The sequence below is a fragment of the Sinohyriopsis cumingii genome, chromosome 11 (genome assembly GCF_028554795.1).
Source record: "Sinohyriopsis cumingii isolate HCF-2022 chromosome 11, ASM2855479v2, whole genome shotgun sequence".
Classification (NCBI taxonomy): Eukaryota; Metazoa; Mollusca; class Bivalvia; order Unionida; family Unionidae; genus Sinohyriopsis; species Sinohyriopsis cumingii.
Window position 1 is genome coordinate 81,931,969 of NC_142971.1, and position 16,395 is coordinate 81,948,363.

The 16,395-nt window shown below is 37.9% G+C and overlaps 1 long non-coding RNA gene across 7 annotated transcripts in view; it reads left to right on the forward strand.

Annotated features, from left to right (window-relative positions):
* The first annotated feature begins 9,162 nt into the window (after positions 1–9,162).
* LOC149788845 (uncharacterized) overlaps positions 9,163–16,395 on the forward strand; it is a 147,999-nt gene continuing 140,766 nt past the window's right edge. For 6 of the 7 annotated variants that reach the window (XR_016424262.1, XR_016424261.1, XR_016424263.1 and 3 more), the window contains exons 1-2: positions 9,163–9,357; positions 9,736–9,854. This is a non-coding gene — a long non-coding RNA (uncharacterized LOC149788845). The remainder of the gene's footprint in view (positions 9,358–9,735; positions 9,855–16,395) is intronic. The other variant, XR_016424258.1, reaches the window with a different exon arrangement.

Here is a 16,395-nt window from a genome sequence, read left to right on the forward strand (position 1 = left end):
GATGCATCTAAATCATCGTCGTCGTTTTAAACCACTCCCCGCTATTATGTTTGCGGCGTCATCTTGATTACTGTTTACCAACGACTCTAGTTTTTCTTCCACGGCGTTATTTATTACTTTACTGACATTTGCAGGCATCACTGTCGTTGATGGCATCACCGGTGGTTTTTGCTTTTTTCTCCTCACCAACGACATTAGTTTGTCCTTTGCAGCAGAAAGCGCCTTTCCGGCAACATCTCCAATAGCACTAATACCCTTATCACGAATAACATCAATAGCCTTCATTCCTAATTGTTTGGCTAACGGCGCTACTTTTGGAGCCATTCTTGTAAATAACCCCGCAATGGTGCTACCGAGACCATCTCCATAGTACGCGCGGTAAACAGGCAATCGCGAGTTTACCACGTAGACGAGTACTGGTTTATCGTGGTTGTAGTGTATGATCATCTTATTATAAAAACACCGGTTTTTCAATTAGTGATTGTGATCATCACCCTCCCCACCGCCGTGTGGAAAACCGGAATAAATTTTATCAAAATTTCCTGGGGTTTTTGCCCTCGATAAAAATCCGGTTTTTTTCCGGTTTTTTCCTGATTTCTAGTCATTTTTGGTCGTTTTTTGTTGCCTATAGTCGTTTTTTTTCGATTTTTCAGCAAAAACATCGATTTTCTCTAAATGATTTCCTGGGGTTTTTGCCCTCAAAAAACGGTCAAAAAATGGCAAAAAACGACCAAAAACGGTCAAAAAACGACCAAAAACGGTCAAAAAACGACCAAAAACGGTCAAAAAACGACCAAAAACGACCAAAAACGGCCAGAATTAACAAAAACGATAATTTTTTTAATCATCCACGAGTTCGTCTATGAGCGTTCGATACGCACTAACGTCCATGATACCGCCCGTAAATAACCGCTTGCAAATATCAGCGGCCTCATTGATTATTTCCGGAGAGTTATTTCCGGCTCGTTTTCCTCCGATTAGTACCTCTAGCCGTGATATATCACTGAGAACACTGTTAGGACAGGTAACGCCGTAGCATTCTTTGCCAACAGAGTATCCTTTTCCTTTTTTTAGTTTTACCCTTTCTTCAACTTCCTTGTGGAATGCGTCGTAATCGGGACCATGACCACGTAGTAATGCGTCTTTATGTTCACTCGCTAAATACACCATTCTTGTCCAATCCTTTAACGACTTTATATTTTTCTCGTAACCGCTATTGATATGCTCCTTATCTCGTATGCTCTTAGCAAAATTGGAGATAGTAAAATCAATTAATTCCTCCCTCCTGTCCCTGATGTCTCTAATTTGATCCCTTGTGCTCTTCTTGAGTATATTACTGGGTATATTCCTCCCTTTCTCTTTTTCTTCCGGTGTTTCTTCCGGTGTTTCTTCCGGTATTTCTTCTTCTGGTTCTCTTGCGGTAGCACCTAGTTCTTCTTCGTCGGCCATTGTAACATAAGGTTCTTGTGGTTCGGTTATAGCAAGTGGCGGTGGCCTCCGTGTTGTAGCAGCCGCTAGTGTTTCTAAAGACCTTTTTGTTTGTTCGGTCTGAGCCGCTATCTTTTCAAGCGCATCGAGGACGGGTACAGTTGCCGCCGTAACGTCTTTGGTCGCTTTAGTTACCGGGGCAAAGAGTTGTTCGCTTCCAACAGTAAAATCGGTTTGTAGTTGCTGCCGCATTTGAAGTTGCTCTCGGACCCTGTCTCGTAACGGTATGAACTTTTTAAGCGCTGCTAGCCGCTCTCTGGCTAGCCGAGTAGTAAGTGATTCGCCTACCATTATTGCAATTGCGAAGCAATTTCTAATTTCCCGCCGGAGTTTTCGTCTATAATCCTTCTAATGTTTTTGATCTTACTAGAAATCTCCCGGCGTCGTTCATAAACACGTCCGAGTTTTTTTCGTATTATCTCAACGGCAGTGAATAGTCCAATGAATGCATTTGCGTCATTGTGGTACAAGTTTTCATTGATCGTATGTTGTAATCGTTTTATGAAAAAGTACTCGCGGGCCAGGGTAAAACGCCCCCGTTTCGATTGTTCGTTAATAATCTCATAATCGGATAATATTTTTTCACTGTCGAGACCATCAGATAATTCAATTCCTTGATTTTTTAATTTTGAAATCTCGGCTAATATATTATTGATGTCTTCGATATTCATTATTCCTATAAAACATCTTGTTTTTAAATAAAAAAAAAATGAAACCCCGTGTATCGATCCCGAGGTGTTCAACAATACTGAATACTTTGTTTTCTTCCGGAATGGACAATTTATTGTCATGGCGACTTCGTCAGCGCCATGGGCGCCGGTGACTTCGTATCTATATATGAAAATCGAATTCTATGCCCGGTCTTTTTTGAGATTGCTGTTTGATATACTCGTTCTGCTACTTTTCGTATTGAGGCGATACAAATGCCAAAGTATCTACTGGCTTCATTCATCGACTGAAATATTTTTTCCTCGTGAGTTGTTGTATCAAATGACTTTACGGGTTTTGCTTTCTTTGGGTATTTACCGGTTTGGCCTTTTTTGGTATTTTGACTCTGCGAGACAGCTTGCAAGTTTATAAGAGAATTATCAGTCTTATTATTATTAATATGATCAATCACAAGTCCATTTTCGATTAATCCGTTGAATACCTCAAATACCGCCCTATGAACATGGTACTTCTTCTTTCCGGCACCAAACATCAGATACCCCTGATTACTTACGGTACCAACCGGCTTCTTCAGTTTGCGGTTTCTAACAATGCCGTCGCGAGATGCCTCGTAATTGACGAGCACAGGATGCGGCTGAAATTCTTGGTCCATTTGTATAATAATACTATTTGTCTAATTTATTATTTGGTTTAATTATAAATCTTTCAACGTAGTCTTGGGAGGTTTTGATGACGAAGTCGGCGGTGGGGTCAATGACGGCGTTTTTAATTCGCTTGTCATAATAGCGTTTTAGTTCCCTGTATCGTTTTTCGCCACAATTGATACACAACTGCGATTTTCCTCTTACACCGACGTGGCAAACCAAGCACGGGAGGGGGCCAAGAGAACCATTACGAACGCTTTGTAAATGATACCCGCATAATTCACCTCTACATGATTTATTGCACGGGGTTATCGACCCAATCATCAACCATTTGCATTTATTCATTATACTGTATTCTTTTATTTAAATACTTGTTTTAATTATATGGATGAGTTCGAGAGATTAGCAGTAATTAAGCCCTGGAAAAATATTAAATTCAATCTTGATAGAGTCCTCAAGAACGCACCAAAAGCGTTAATAAACGATAGAACCCTGTTGAGTAAAATACGCGATTGTATCGATGAATTCAAGCGTGATGGTGCGTCTCATAGTTGGTCAACATTTCGAATCGATGGCGTTGTTGATGCTACCATGAACGACAACCGCGCCGCAACGATAATATCACAACTTGACGGTAAAAAGTATTTCTTCAGAGTAAAATTCATTGTCCGGGTGGAATCAGGTGATTGGATCATACGTGATAAATCTGAACCAGTTCTCAGCGACAAGAAAACAGTCATTGTTAGCCGCGACTCCAAGCCGGGGTTGTTAACCGGAATTGACAGACCATACTATGAACGAGCGTATCCTGAAACAGCAGTTGTTTATGGAATATACCCGTTAAATAAGAAACCTGATATCGGAAAACTAGCGCCGATGAAACAGTCAACGGGGATAAATTGTGTAGCAGAACGAATAATAGAGCATTTTACAAATGCATGTCGAGGAAACAAATTGACTGATTTACGACGTAGCAAAATCAACCGGTGGGAGGAGACAGTGCGCGAGCGTGGAGCAACCATCAGCGACATAGCGAGATTAGAAACGTCGTTGAGATTTCCAATAACCGTTACAACGATAACCGGTGAAGTATTATACGAATCGAAGTACAAATCAAATGGATCCCCAATCAAAATTATTGATCATAACGAACACGCGTGGACGCCCGCGATCACAGTGTTTCCACGGGATAGAACGGTAAAGTATATCCCGGGGGAATTCCTGGAAGAGAACGGGTTTCTCGCGGAGAGGAAACTATTTGATGCTATCGCTTATTTGTGTAAAAACGACCCTGTATCAGTGTGGTTACTTCGCAGCGCTGATACCTTTGATCAGTTTGTAAGACCAAACGGCGAATTATATCGCACTGAAGCGTTTCACAACAAGATGAAAAAAACCGCCATAGAATTTGAAGAGCATGATGAACAACTGCTAACAAATTGTTTTACGATTCCATCGGTTGCGACTCATGTTGCAGCGAGGAAAAATGCGTGGAGTCCAACACGCAAGGAATTTCTACCGGATGTACAATCCAGTTGTTTGGAATACTATCACGGTGGACTATGGAACACTGAATACAACCGCGACGCTATGATTTCCGTTGATATGGTTGCCTGTTATCCAGCGAGTTTTCTCGGGTATGGATCCGCCGCTGAGTATTTCAAACGATTTGGACACCCCAGACATGAAATGACTCGTGTTGCTATTAATGGACCACTGCCTGATTTTGATTTAACCGGATTCGCTCGCATAGTATCATTTGAGTTCGCGGCAGGACTTCATCGCTGTTGCTATATTTGGATCGGTAGACACATGGCTGAAAAGAAGTGGTTGCCAATAGCGCTGCTACGGTACATGATTGATTGTAGCATGCTTGTATCGTTGATTGTCAGTGACGCGATTATATCATACCGAGCGCAGACTGAAGTCTGGTTACCAGAACCGGAGCGTCTAGATAGCATAATTGACGAGTCCAAAAAACACATCGATGCCGACGAGGAATATATCATCGAATGGTCCAGGAGGATATTCAACCAACGAAACCGCGAGGCAAAAGATCTCGGTAGAAGAATAATTGGTACGTTCACACAAGGTGGAAAAAACTGCGATTACAAACGATATTGCTCACGGCTGATTATAGATGACGCAGAATATGATTTCGTAATCAAGGACGCAGTGGCGAAAAATAGATACGTGAACTGCGAAACAGCTTTCTTGTCCAATGGAACAAGGTTGGGTACAGTTGTTACCTACAGCGACGGAGACAGCCCGGCATACCCGCATTTGAGGGCGTCTATGCTGGGTTACGCCGCTATCAATTTATTCTCGATGATAAATAGATTCCCCGATACCGCGGTTAGAGTAGCCGTTGATTCGTTTTATGTTGACGTAGCGTATAAGGAAAACGTAGCCGGGTTTACTAGTCCGGACGAGAGTTGGGGTACATGGAGAATTAAAAATGAAATACGACGCGATTATTCCCCGTCAGCAGATGTCACCGTTGAAAACAACTACTTACGAGGTGATAAATTGTCAGAATGGTCTAATGCACCATCGTGTTCTGATCCAATTTGTAGACACAAGACGGTTTATTTAAGCGGCTGTGGCGGGTCAGGAAAGACGACTCGGGCAATTGAATTATTTCGAACGCGGGCAAGTATAATCGTGCTTACACCGACCCATAGACTAGCGCGAGAGATAAAACAACGAAATGTTGACGCCGTTACTTATCACAGCTTTTTTCGATACAGCGGTGGCGAGTGGACTCCTGATCGAATGGGTGAAAAATTTATTCCTGAAGTTATCATCTGGGATGAGATATGTACTGTTTCGTTAGATGTTTTACAAATGTTTCTTGAGTGGTTGCTGCGCGCGAATACAGCGGTGATCATGTGTGGCGACCATGGCCAACCACCACCATTTGTCGGCGAGGGTCCACATGATTGGTTAAGGGGTTTTGTGGACTATTATGAAGAAACCGATACTGATTACCGAGCACTTGATGAACAACTGCGCGGGGTTAAAAAATTAATCAGATTACAGCCGGATAGAATTCAATGTGAAATAATTCGCGAGGTGATTCCGGAAACGCCGTTAAATGAATTCTGGGAAACATGGAGACCAAACGATTTGATTGTAGCGAGTAGAAAGATAGTCAGAGACACACTTCAGCGGAAGTTGTTTGCGTTGCATAAAGAAAAGTTTCCAACGCGTCCAGTGCCGTTATGTTATAGACCCGCGGACACACGGCGGCAGAACATTGAAGTTGAAATCCCGGCCCCGACAGCGTCAGGGACAAAAAAACAAATTCTTGTGCTGAATGATATTGTGCTCGTTGATATCAGCGTCGTCGAGGACGCGCTACGTGCTAATAAATCCCCGTGGACGCTAGGATACGCAACAACAATACATTCCTCGCAGGGACTAACCATCACGGACACAATTGTTTGGATGGTTGATAATCGCATCGAATGGTCAAATCTAGTCTATCTTGCAGTGTCCAGAGTACGGAGGATAAATCAGCTTCGAAGAATTGTTATTGACGAAGCCACCGACGAAGCCGGCGACAAAGTCACCATCGATGCAAGCGTCATTGATAGAAAACTCTCTGGTTACCGCCAACAGGATAAAAAAAAAACAGCGGCGTTTTGATATTGATGCCGAATTAATAATTGCGTTACGACAACAACAGAATAATCACTGCGCGAGTTGCAATTGTGTAATGCGCTGGCGTTATTCGGATAAAGACGCTCGCCAATTTACCGTGGATAGGATCGATAACAGTCTCGGTCATGTCAAAACCAATGTGAGGTTGACATGTCTTGAGTGCAACAGACGCAACGGCGCTAGTTAAGACCACGCGGGGGTAATTGAGTATCGTCAGGTATCACTTGTAGTTGCTCGCGTGTAAATCCGCGCTGAGGAGCAGTTGAATCCAGTCTATAGATCGGTGGTCTACCAGTTGATCGTGTTATCGTTGATATGTTCTGTGTGGTAACACTCCAGATAGGATCAGTAGCTTTTTTTTTACCGCCTTCAAGCTCTCCTGGTTCATACAGATATCTCACGGTGACATCGCCGAGAATCGGCTTGGAAACGCTATCTATTTTTGATCTTCCGGGTATATACTTTTCTTTAATCGCGTCGCTGGGCTTCATGTTGATTGCTCGGGTAATCTCGTTATTTAACGCGGCAATTACGCCTGGCAACCTTTTGACCCATTCACGAGATCGTTTTTCTTGGATGAATTCCTTCGCGTATTGATATCCAAATAACCGTTCAGCAACAGTCCGATTGAATCGTTCAACAATTGCCTGATCACGATGTAGCGCAGTATGACCTCGTCGTATCGCGACGCTATGATGTTTCAGCGTTGATAGAACAGCGCCGCGAAATTCACTACCGGGATCAACTTGTAATAGATTTGGCCAGCGCAGAGGACCTCTTCGATAAATTCTTTCAAACGCATCGGCTACTTCAGTTGCTGACTTTGTTTTTAACGGCTCCGCTTGTTTGTATCGACTCGCAACATCAACTACGGTTAGCGCGTATTTGTAACCGTTGTCATGCGGCAGAAATAATATGTCAGCCTGATGAACTTCATTAGGTACGCTGACATCAAAGCGCGAAAAGTTGATTTGTTTAGGCGGTGGTAGATAAATTTGCCATATAGCCTGTTTGGATAACCAATTAGCCGCAGTGGCCCTCGTTACTTTTGCAGCGCTTGCAAGCTTACCAATTGCGGCCTTCCCCTTCCAGTATCCTCTCGGAGAATAATAGATGGATTTCATGTTGTTATTAATTACCAGCGCCCATCATTAATTTACCTTTCATAGCCGATTTTACCAACCATGAGGCCAATTTTTCTTTGACGGATTTATCAGGAATAGCATTTAATGCGTGAATTAATTTTACATCCGCGATATGACGCTGTTGCAGATCGCTACTTTTGTAAGCAACATCATGAGCATGACACGCCTTATCGATAGCGTTTATTGGATACTCACCGGGTTTGGGCTGATTTTGATCATCGAGTCTGATATCTAATCGTGTTCCGGGGCCACAGTAGCTATGTCCTGGAAGGTGCTTTTCTCCTGGATACTTTGCCCACGGTGTTCCGGGGAGTTTTGATAACTTGGCTGCAATATCACCTCCTCGCTTTTTTTTAAAACATCCCCGGGTTTAATAGAAATAAATCTAAATTTCTTTATACCGCATTGTACACACTTACCAGTAAGCGCCGATCTGTTATTTCTTGTTGTAACGGTTGTCATATCATTTGCGCCAGTACGCACTCTACACTTCACACAATATAGATCCATAATTTATGTATAGAGACATGAATATAATTGACTTTTCAGCGACTAAAACAAGAGAACCAGTTAAGCATGTTGCAGCGTTACCAAACTCGATCCGGATGATTATCATCGGACCATCTGGATCCGGCAAGACGCAATTGTTACTCAATTTAATAATGAGATGGATGAAGTGGGATAAGTTGTATTTGGTTGCACCTAGCGTAGATGATCAACGATGCTACGAGGTGTTGAAAGATTTCAACGAGAATGCATCAGCGATCGCTAAAAAAAATGTTATTGAGTTTATTACAGATATCAGTGATGCACCAGGTATTGATGATATTGATGGCGACGTTAACAATCTAGTCGTGTACGATGATGTTATGTTAGACAATCAAAAAAACCCAGCTAGGATATTTTCCAGAGGCAGGCATAAAAACACTGACGTGATATATGTCACTCAACGATACACTCAGATTCCAAAAGTAATCAGAGACAACTGTAATATTCTTGCTGTATTCAACGGCGTTGATACACACACGCTACGAAATATTTGGCAGACATGGTGCGGCGGTGACATGGACTTTAATGGTTTTCGAAACTTTTTTAGTCATGCTCAGTCGACCCCACATGGATTTGTAACGATAAATTTACATGATCCTCGGACACGATATCGTATCGGACTTGACCAAATATTCGGTTAAATTGTAACTAATTTTCATTGTAAATAACCACTTAGCAGCAGGGGGGGCGATGACATCGACGCGGTCGTCGATGTGCTTACCGGACGCTGACGACGCTGGGATCGGCGCGCAGAAGGTATTAATTAAACCAAATGACGTCCGGACGATCCCCTCGACGACGACGTCGTTTTTTTTTTACCAGGCGCTGACGACACCGGATCCGCTGAGTGCAGAAAGTAATAATTAAGCCAAATGACGTTTGGACAAAATGTCGGATTCGCCACCCCTGCTGCTTCAGTTGCAATTAGTGTGTTGTTCTCAGTTAACATATATTTAGCCATTTAGGTAACCTTGAACCAGGATTACCTGTTAAGAGTTTTGTTCACTGAGCAATGCAACTACCCTGATTGCTGGTCATGCTAGGTTGTTCTATTGTATGACAAGTGGTAAACAACTTTTTGATTGGTTAGTTTGCTACTTGTCTGGATAAACAACATAGTATGAACAGCATATTAGTGGTCAGTCCATTTCTTGTGCTTGCAAGGATGTAAATTGGCCTTTGTCCCATATGATAAGGTAAATATTTTTATAATATGATTAATGTAATAGTTTATTTTATATGTACTCTGCATATTTCTCGGGAACGCATGTTGCTGTATTTTATTACATTTTAATAGGTTATCAATCTGCATTTTATTATTATTTTATCGTTCTGTCCATACCTTGTTTGTCTGTCTGTCTGTCTGTTCCTACTTTTGCTCTAAACACTGACTGTTGTTTAGGTTTAGTTGATCCACTTTCTCTCTAGTTGGATAATTAATAAATATATGGAGTTGTAAGTTATTCGTATTGAATGTACTGTAAAGAGAATCAAAGTAAACATACAGAACAATAATGCACTGATGACGATAATATTTATTATTATAATAAATGTAGTTTTTATTGTATTTGTAGGGTTTATGTTACAAAGCAAGGAGAAATGTCTCAATCTCCACCTATGAACCCAATAAGGCATAATAAATCCAATACTGAACAAAACACTGGACTTGTATTTTCTCACCAATGAGTAGAAGGCAAGTGCGGTAACATATATATATATATATTTCATCTATCTATCTATCTATATAATTATATATATTTATTAATTAATTTATTTATTTATTTTTCTATATGTTTATGTATTTATTTGTTTATCTATTACTAACTGTTGCGTGAGATATTTACGTTCTGCATAATATGCAGTTGGAACAATAGTTATGTTTTGTTGGGGATGTTATGTATTAGCACAATGGTGAACATTCTTTAGATTTACTTATAGTTTACATATTATCTTGCTGATTGTGAGGTTGTTTAATGTGAAAATTAGGAAACATGCAATTGGAGACTAAACTTTACTCTTATTGTAATGTATTTTATTAGACAAAATAAAAGTTACTGACTGGAACCTAATAGGAATGCTTTTAATATGAAAATTTACTGTTAAAAAGTTTCATTTTAAAACCAATTTGGAACTTTTTCTGTTACATATGATGCACTAAACTAGGTCGAATCATAAATGTTATTTTGTGATTTGGCTGAAAGCCTATCGGATTATCCACAGAAGACGTGGAGCATCATTGTTTTGAACTGTTCTACCTTTCCGTCATTAGTACATTAATCTATGCAACCTTTCAATCATTGTTACATGTGCTTTGCAACATTTCATTAATTATTACATGGAACTTTGTCTTGTTTCAATAAGTATTACATCGAACTGTGTTACCTTTCATTGTTCCAGGCAGCCAAGTGACTATTCAGTAATTATTCCATGGAACTGTGCAACATTTTAGTCATTTAGCTACGAAACTGTGCTACAGTTGAGTCATCATTCTATGGAACCGTGATACTTTTCAGGTTTTATTCCATTTAACTGTTATTTTGTAGCCATCATTCTATGGCAAAGTGCTAATTTTCAGCTCAGAAGAACACTTTTAAATACAGATTAAATTACAAGAGAAATATGAGAAATAATAAAAACTGACAACATTGCCACACTGTTTAATCCATAACTTTTATAATATTTGGCAATTCCCTGTAACTTCCTTATCAATGTTTCACACGTTTGGCTTGTTACATTCCTATGGAAATTTTCAAATTTCAGAGGTTTTATTTATACAGTGTCTCCACTTAGAATTTACAGTATTTCTTCTCATTCTTGTGTTTGTCTACCATTATTAATTGGATGACTCATTCTAAGACAAAGTGGAACTATGTAAATTTTAACTGTTCCCCATTCCTACGAACAAAAAAGAAATATCTCATGCTTATTGAAATTGCTCCAATGTTTTATAAAACAATATGAACAGTAAATGCACATTGTAACAGTTTCCCAATTCTGTTACAGGTTTAGTAATAGCGCATTCGGATTGGAACGTTTCCCCTAGTTTTATTACAATAAAAAGAATATGAACTAATGTGTCATGGTCTGCATATATTAGTCATAGTGAATCTCTATTATCAAGTCGGCACACGTGCCTAAACTGTTTACCATCAATAAATTCTACATGACATATGCATAAGTGGTGTTTTTTTTATTTCTTCCAAAGATTAATAAAAATTGTGTTTTTCTAAGCATGGTCATGTCAGGTGCTGTGCAATAAAATATTTTTTTTGCATGATATAATGTGTTATGGCAGGTATAAAAATGTTATTTGGACATCTGCATATCTAGCAGGTTTGCACTTAAGTTACCTAAATCTGTCCAATCTATCAGATTAAAAATAATTCGGTAGCCTCTTTTCAGGTCTGACTGATATTTTGAACAAGGCAGAAGAGTTTGCTTAGCTTGGATGCTTTCCAAAACTTAATTGGTGATACAGTATCCTCATATTTCATATCAAATTTACCAGGATGTGTTCCTTCTACCAGATTAATGTATATTACCTCATAAACGTATCTGAAATCTTCCATGAAATAGATCAACAACACTGGTTAGTATTGCAAAGTCTCCATGAAGCTTTATTTTCCTATTTACCTTTTATTGTTATTGACATTGAAATACTATTTCTTAAAATCATTTATCATGGTCCAGGTCAATCCTATTAGAAATTGATATTATTATATATACTAACAATTGGTTGAGGAATGGATAAGCATTTGTCGTTGTTACTTTAGTGCTTCCACCTGTATACATTCAAATCTGTATCATACTAATTTGTCTTTTTTATTATGTGTACAACTGTATACGTTTAAATCTGGAACATTGCTCTTGTCTTTGTTTTTTTTATAGTGTGTACACCTGTATGCATTGAAATCTGTAACATAAGGACTTGTTTTTTATGTGCAAAATCTGGAACATAGGTCTTGTCATTGATTTTTATAGCGTATAACCTGTATGCATTGAAATCTGGAAAATAGCAAGTCATTATTTTTGTAGTGTATCCACACGATTACATTCAAATCTGTAAGATAGCACGTGTCATATTTTTTGTAGTCTGTAGACCCGTACGCATTTAAACAAGAATAATACAAGTTGTCTCAAAAATCACTGTGATCTATCACGCTTCACTACCCCTGGACAAATTATTATAGGCTGCATTGACCAAAACCACCACTCCCAAATATCAATTATAAGTCAACTTTATTTTAAAATTTATCAGCTTCTTGCCGTTTGGAAATATAAAAAATGCACCTTACTGGACATAAACATAACACATTATTATTGTTGTTAAACCTTTTTACAGTTGTCGCACATTATTACAGTTGTAACTTTATTAGAGCCATCACACGTCCTTGCATTTGTAACACTATCTTACATTTGTTACACTTTTAAGTGTTCACTTTCTTACAGTTTTCACACTTTCTTACAGTTTTCACACTTGAAATACATTTCTAACTTTCTTAGCGTTTTCACACTTAATTACAGTTGTCACACTATCATATAGTTTTCACACTTGCTTACTGTTGTCACAATTTCTTACTGTTGCTGCATGTCACAAAAGTCAATAAGATTTCAGTAGAGTTGAAATATGTGTGACATGCTAATATAATTGTTTTACTAATATAGGCTATTAATAAGTTGGCCTGATAAGACCTGGTTGCAATTAACATTTAATTGTTAGTTCCCATGTGTGAAGTCTAAGTTTATTGTTAGAATATTTTTCCTCTTTTATTTAATAATAATCCTTCACTTCAATCGAGTTAATTTTAGTATATATACAAGAAATTGTTTGTTCTTTAGAGCATGATCACTGTGGTTTGTTTGCATGTAGGTATTTTGGCAACAACACACGGTAATCTCGCGTTGAAGAATATTCCGAAGTAAAATGAAGTCCATATTATTTTACTTTCAGTTTAATCTATAAAGCAAAATGTATGTTAATCTGTGATAAGAACTTAATTCACTTACATGAACATATGATCTATTAGGATTTCAACAAAGTGAACAGTTTACAACTGACAAACTAATGTACCCACTATATAGGGAAATATAATTTGCCCTAGTTCAACTGGTCATTGTATATATCACCTGTAAATCCTTGGATCAGTTCTGAGTTAGGATAATTTTGTTTTAAAAGTAGTGTTAACATTTGAATATAAATCAATATATTATTTTCATGACGTGTTATATGTTTGCATGAATGTGTCAGTATACAGCTGAAATACAAGATATTGTTGAAATTGGAAATTACTCGGTAGTCTAAAATCAAATCAGAGGTGTTGAAATGCAGATATGGTCTCTAAGCTTATTTTAGGTTTTGTAAAGAACATGTAATTCAATTAAGTTGAATGGTTATTAGAGAAAGCAATTGTTAAATATACACATCTTATACTTTCTGTCTCATGGTTTGCATAACTCATCACTTTATCAGGTGATCCGACATCAGGGCTCTTTTCTCGTTATAAAACTTTGTTGATAGCTTAAGGGTTACATAAAAGGGGCAGTGGCACCTGAACAATACCCTTGTTCCGATTAGGGACCCAGGAGTTGCTTGTCGAAAACTTGACCAATTCAAACTTGTTGACTTAGTAGCATGTAGGGTATTTGGCAAAATCAAACATTTCTCATTTTCATTTTTCTTATTTCTAACGTTCACCTTATTTTTGAATACCAAGGTAGCTAATATTTATAGAAGGAAAAGTTATATATGGATTTATATTCGAACTGTATTGCTTCTAAGGCTTATAAGATATAGCATTACAGACAGCATAAGATTAAGGGTATATCACCAAATTTAGCTGGGAGTTTTGGCACTTGTGTAATGTTTCTTCCGTGTTGTAACAAGAGATCAACATAAATAAATAAATACAGCCAGAGCAGGTCAGGAGAACACATTGGTCTAATAAATTCATTTGAAATGCTGGTTCATGTTATTTCGTCAAGATCTAACCTTTTATGATCATTATCCTCCCCGATGTTTCAATCTTTCGAACCTTTTATAATTTGTTTCCCAAACCAAAATTACAAACACATTTTATCACTTTTAATTCATTTAATATGCCCTAGTCTTACACCCAGTCGTGCGAGTAATGATACAAGGAAGATATCTGCAATAAGCTGTGTACAACATCCATTGTCCTGTAGCTCTGTATTTCCCAGTCATTAGGGGTTGGTATCAATATTGATATATCCTATACATACCCAATAATACTTTAATTCCGCATTTAACATTTTAATTAATCATATTATATTTTAATTGATCATATCTTTGTAATATGCATCAATTTTCAAAACTCCAAAATGAAAACTAATCATTAATGTTTGGAAATTAGGTTTTATAAGTAGTTAGGACATCTATCTTATCTTTGTAGACCATTATCAAGATGACACTTATGTTAGGTTACTAACTGAAATTTCATAATTGTGTCATTTAATCACGAAAGCAGAATAATTGGAAAATGTATGTGAGGTTCAAAATAGGGTAGGTCATCATAACAAATGCAAGCAGATGACTGTTTCAGAAGATATAAAACGAAGAGAAGAATGAAGGGAATGAAGATCAAATATATACATTGTATCACTTATATACATATATATATTTCAAACGTTGTAAACTAATACAGGTGAACACGAGACAACCATAATTAAAAACTGATAAAAACATTTTTGGTTTCGGTATTTGGAAGGACGAAACCTACTGGTTCCTTTTATGATCACAAATCACTGTATACTTGATATGTCTCCCTCATTATGCTTTCTTTATATTTTTTTGTTAATTATTCTTCAGACTTAAATTCCATACACATATCATGCTTCTCATGTTTAAAGTGCTCTGAGCAGTCCTTCATATATGATTAGTTTCGGGATTTGGAAGGACAAAACCTACTGGCGCCTTTTATGCTCATAAATCATTGAAGTATTTTATCTCCCAGTGATAATGTTTTGCTGACAGTACAAAGGTCAGATAAGATTGCGCAATTCATTCCATGGATGTCTGTGTTTGCATTTAAACCTCCAGGTTACTGTTGGTTTGAACCAGATCGTGCAAACATGGAATAGCGAGGACCTACTGAATGTATAACACATGTTAGGCAGATTTTGGACTGTTTGTTAGGAATTTGGCATCCTCAGATTTCTTAATCCAAGCTTCAACTTATTCGTTAAAGTCCAGAATAGCCCATATTTATGTAATCAAAAGTAACATATTGGCCTAAATCCAAAATGTATTGCTTTAAAGAGGATAATATACCATAATTATGTTTTTATAAAACGATAGGTTTAGCATATTGCAAATCACCATCTCATGTTCAGCCTTGGGTCTCTTAGCCACTCATGTTTTCTTTCTTCCTAGTCATATCAAAAGACGGGTTCAGTTGGATGAAACAATTGTGGATGTTTACCCCTGCCCTATACAAGGAAATGTTGATCCAAATATAAAAAATGTGAATACCCATAATTATGAAAAGAGTAATTTATGATAAATTATAAAGTTCACAAATCATCTATCAAAATATTAACTTACTTTAAATTATGTTATTGGAATTTGAACCTGTCATAAAGTATTTGGTGGTAAGTAATTGTGAGTATGGTTAATCACATGCCTGGCCATCCCATATCGACATATCTTGACACCGTCTTTTTGCATACATTTTTATCTATAATACGTCGAATTTAAAAAATGCCATGATATTCAAATCTGTCTGTGCTCATGCATTATCAATAGAACACATTACGAAATGCAATAAAACCTGGTTTGTGGTTTTTAAATGTTAAAAATAAAAGAATTAATGAATAAATAAATAGCGATAGAGCTGGTCCTTAGAATAATAAAATCAGAGCAGGTCACAAGATTATATGATTACAAGACATTTCAAGTGCCAGAATTCACTTTCTGAATTTATATTTGTTTTACCATTTATAATTTGCCAAGTGATTAGAGCGACCGCCTCGTATGCGGGATGTCGCGGGTTCAAAACCTGGTCAAGTCATACCAAAATGGTACTAGCAACTTCTTCGATTGGCTCTTGGCATTAAAAGGTGAGTGTTAGAACTTGCCGTCAGGGTGACAGGATAATGTGACTGGGTGGGACATGATGCTATTTATATGTGGCGACATGATGCCCCAGTGCTAGACATAACTATAGACTGTTCCACCGCTGATATCAAACCAATACGACTAAAAAAGTGCTAAAGCT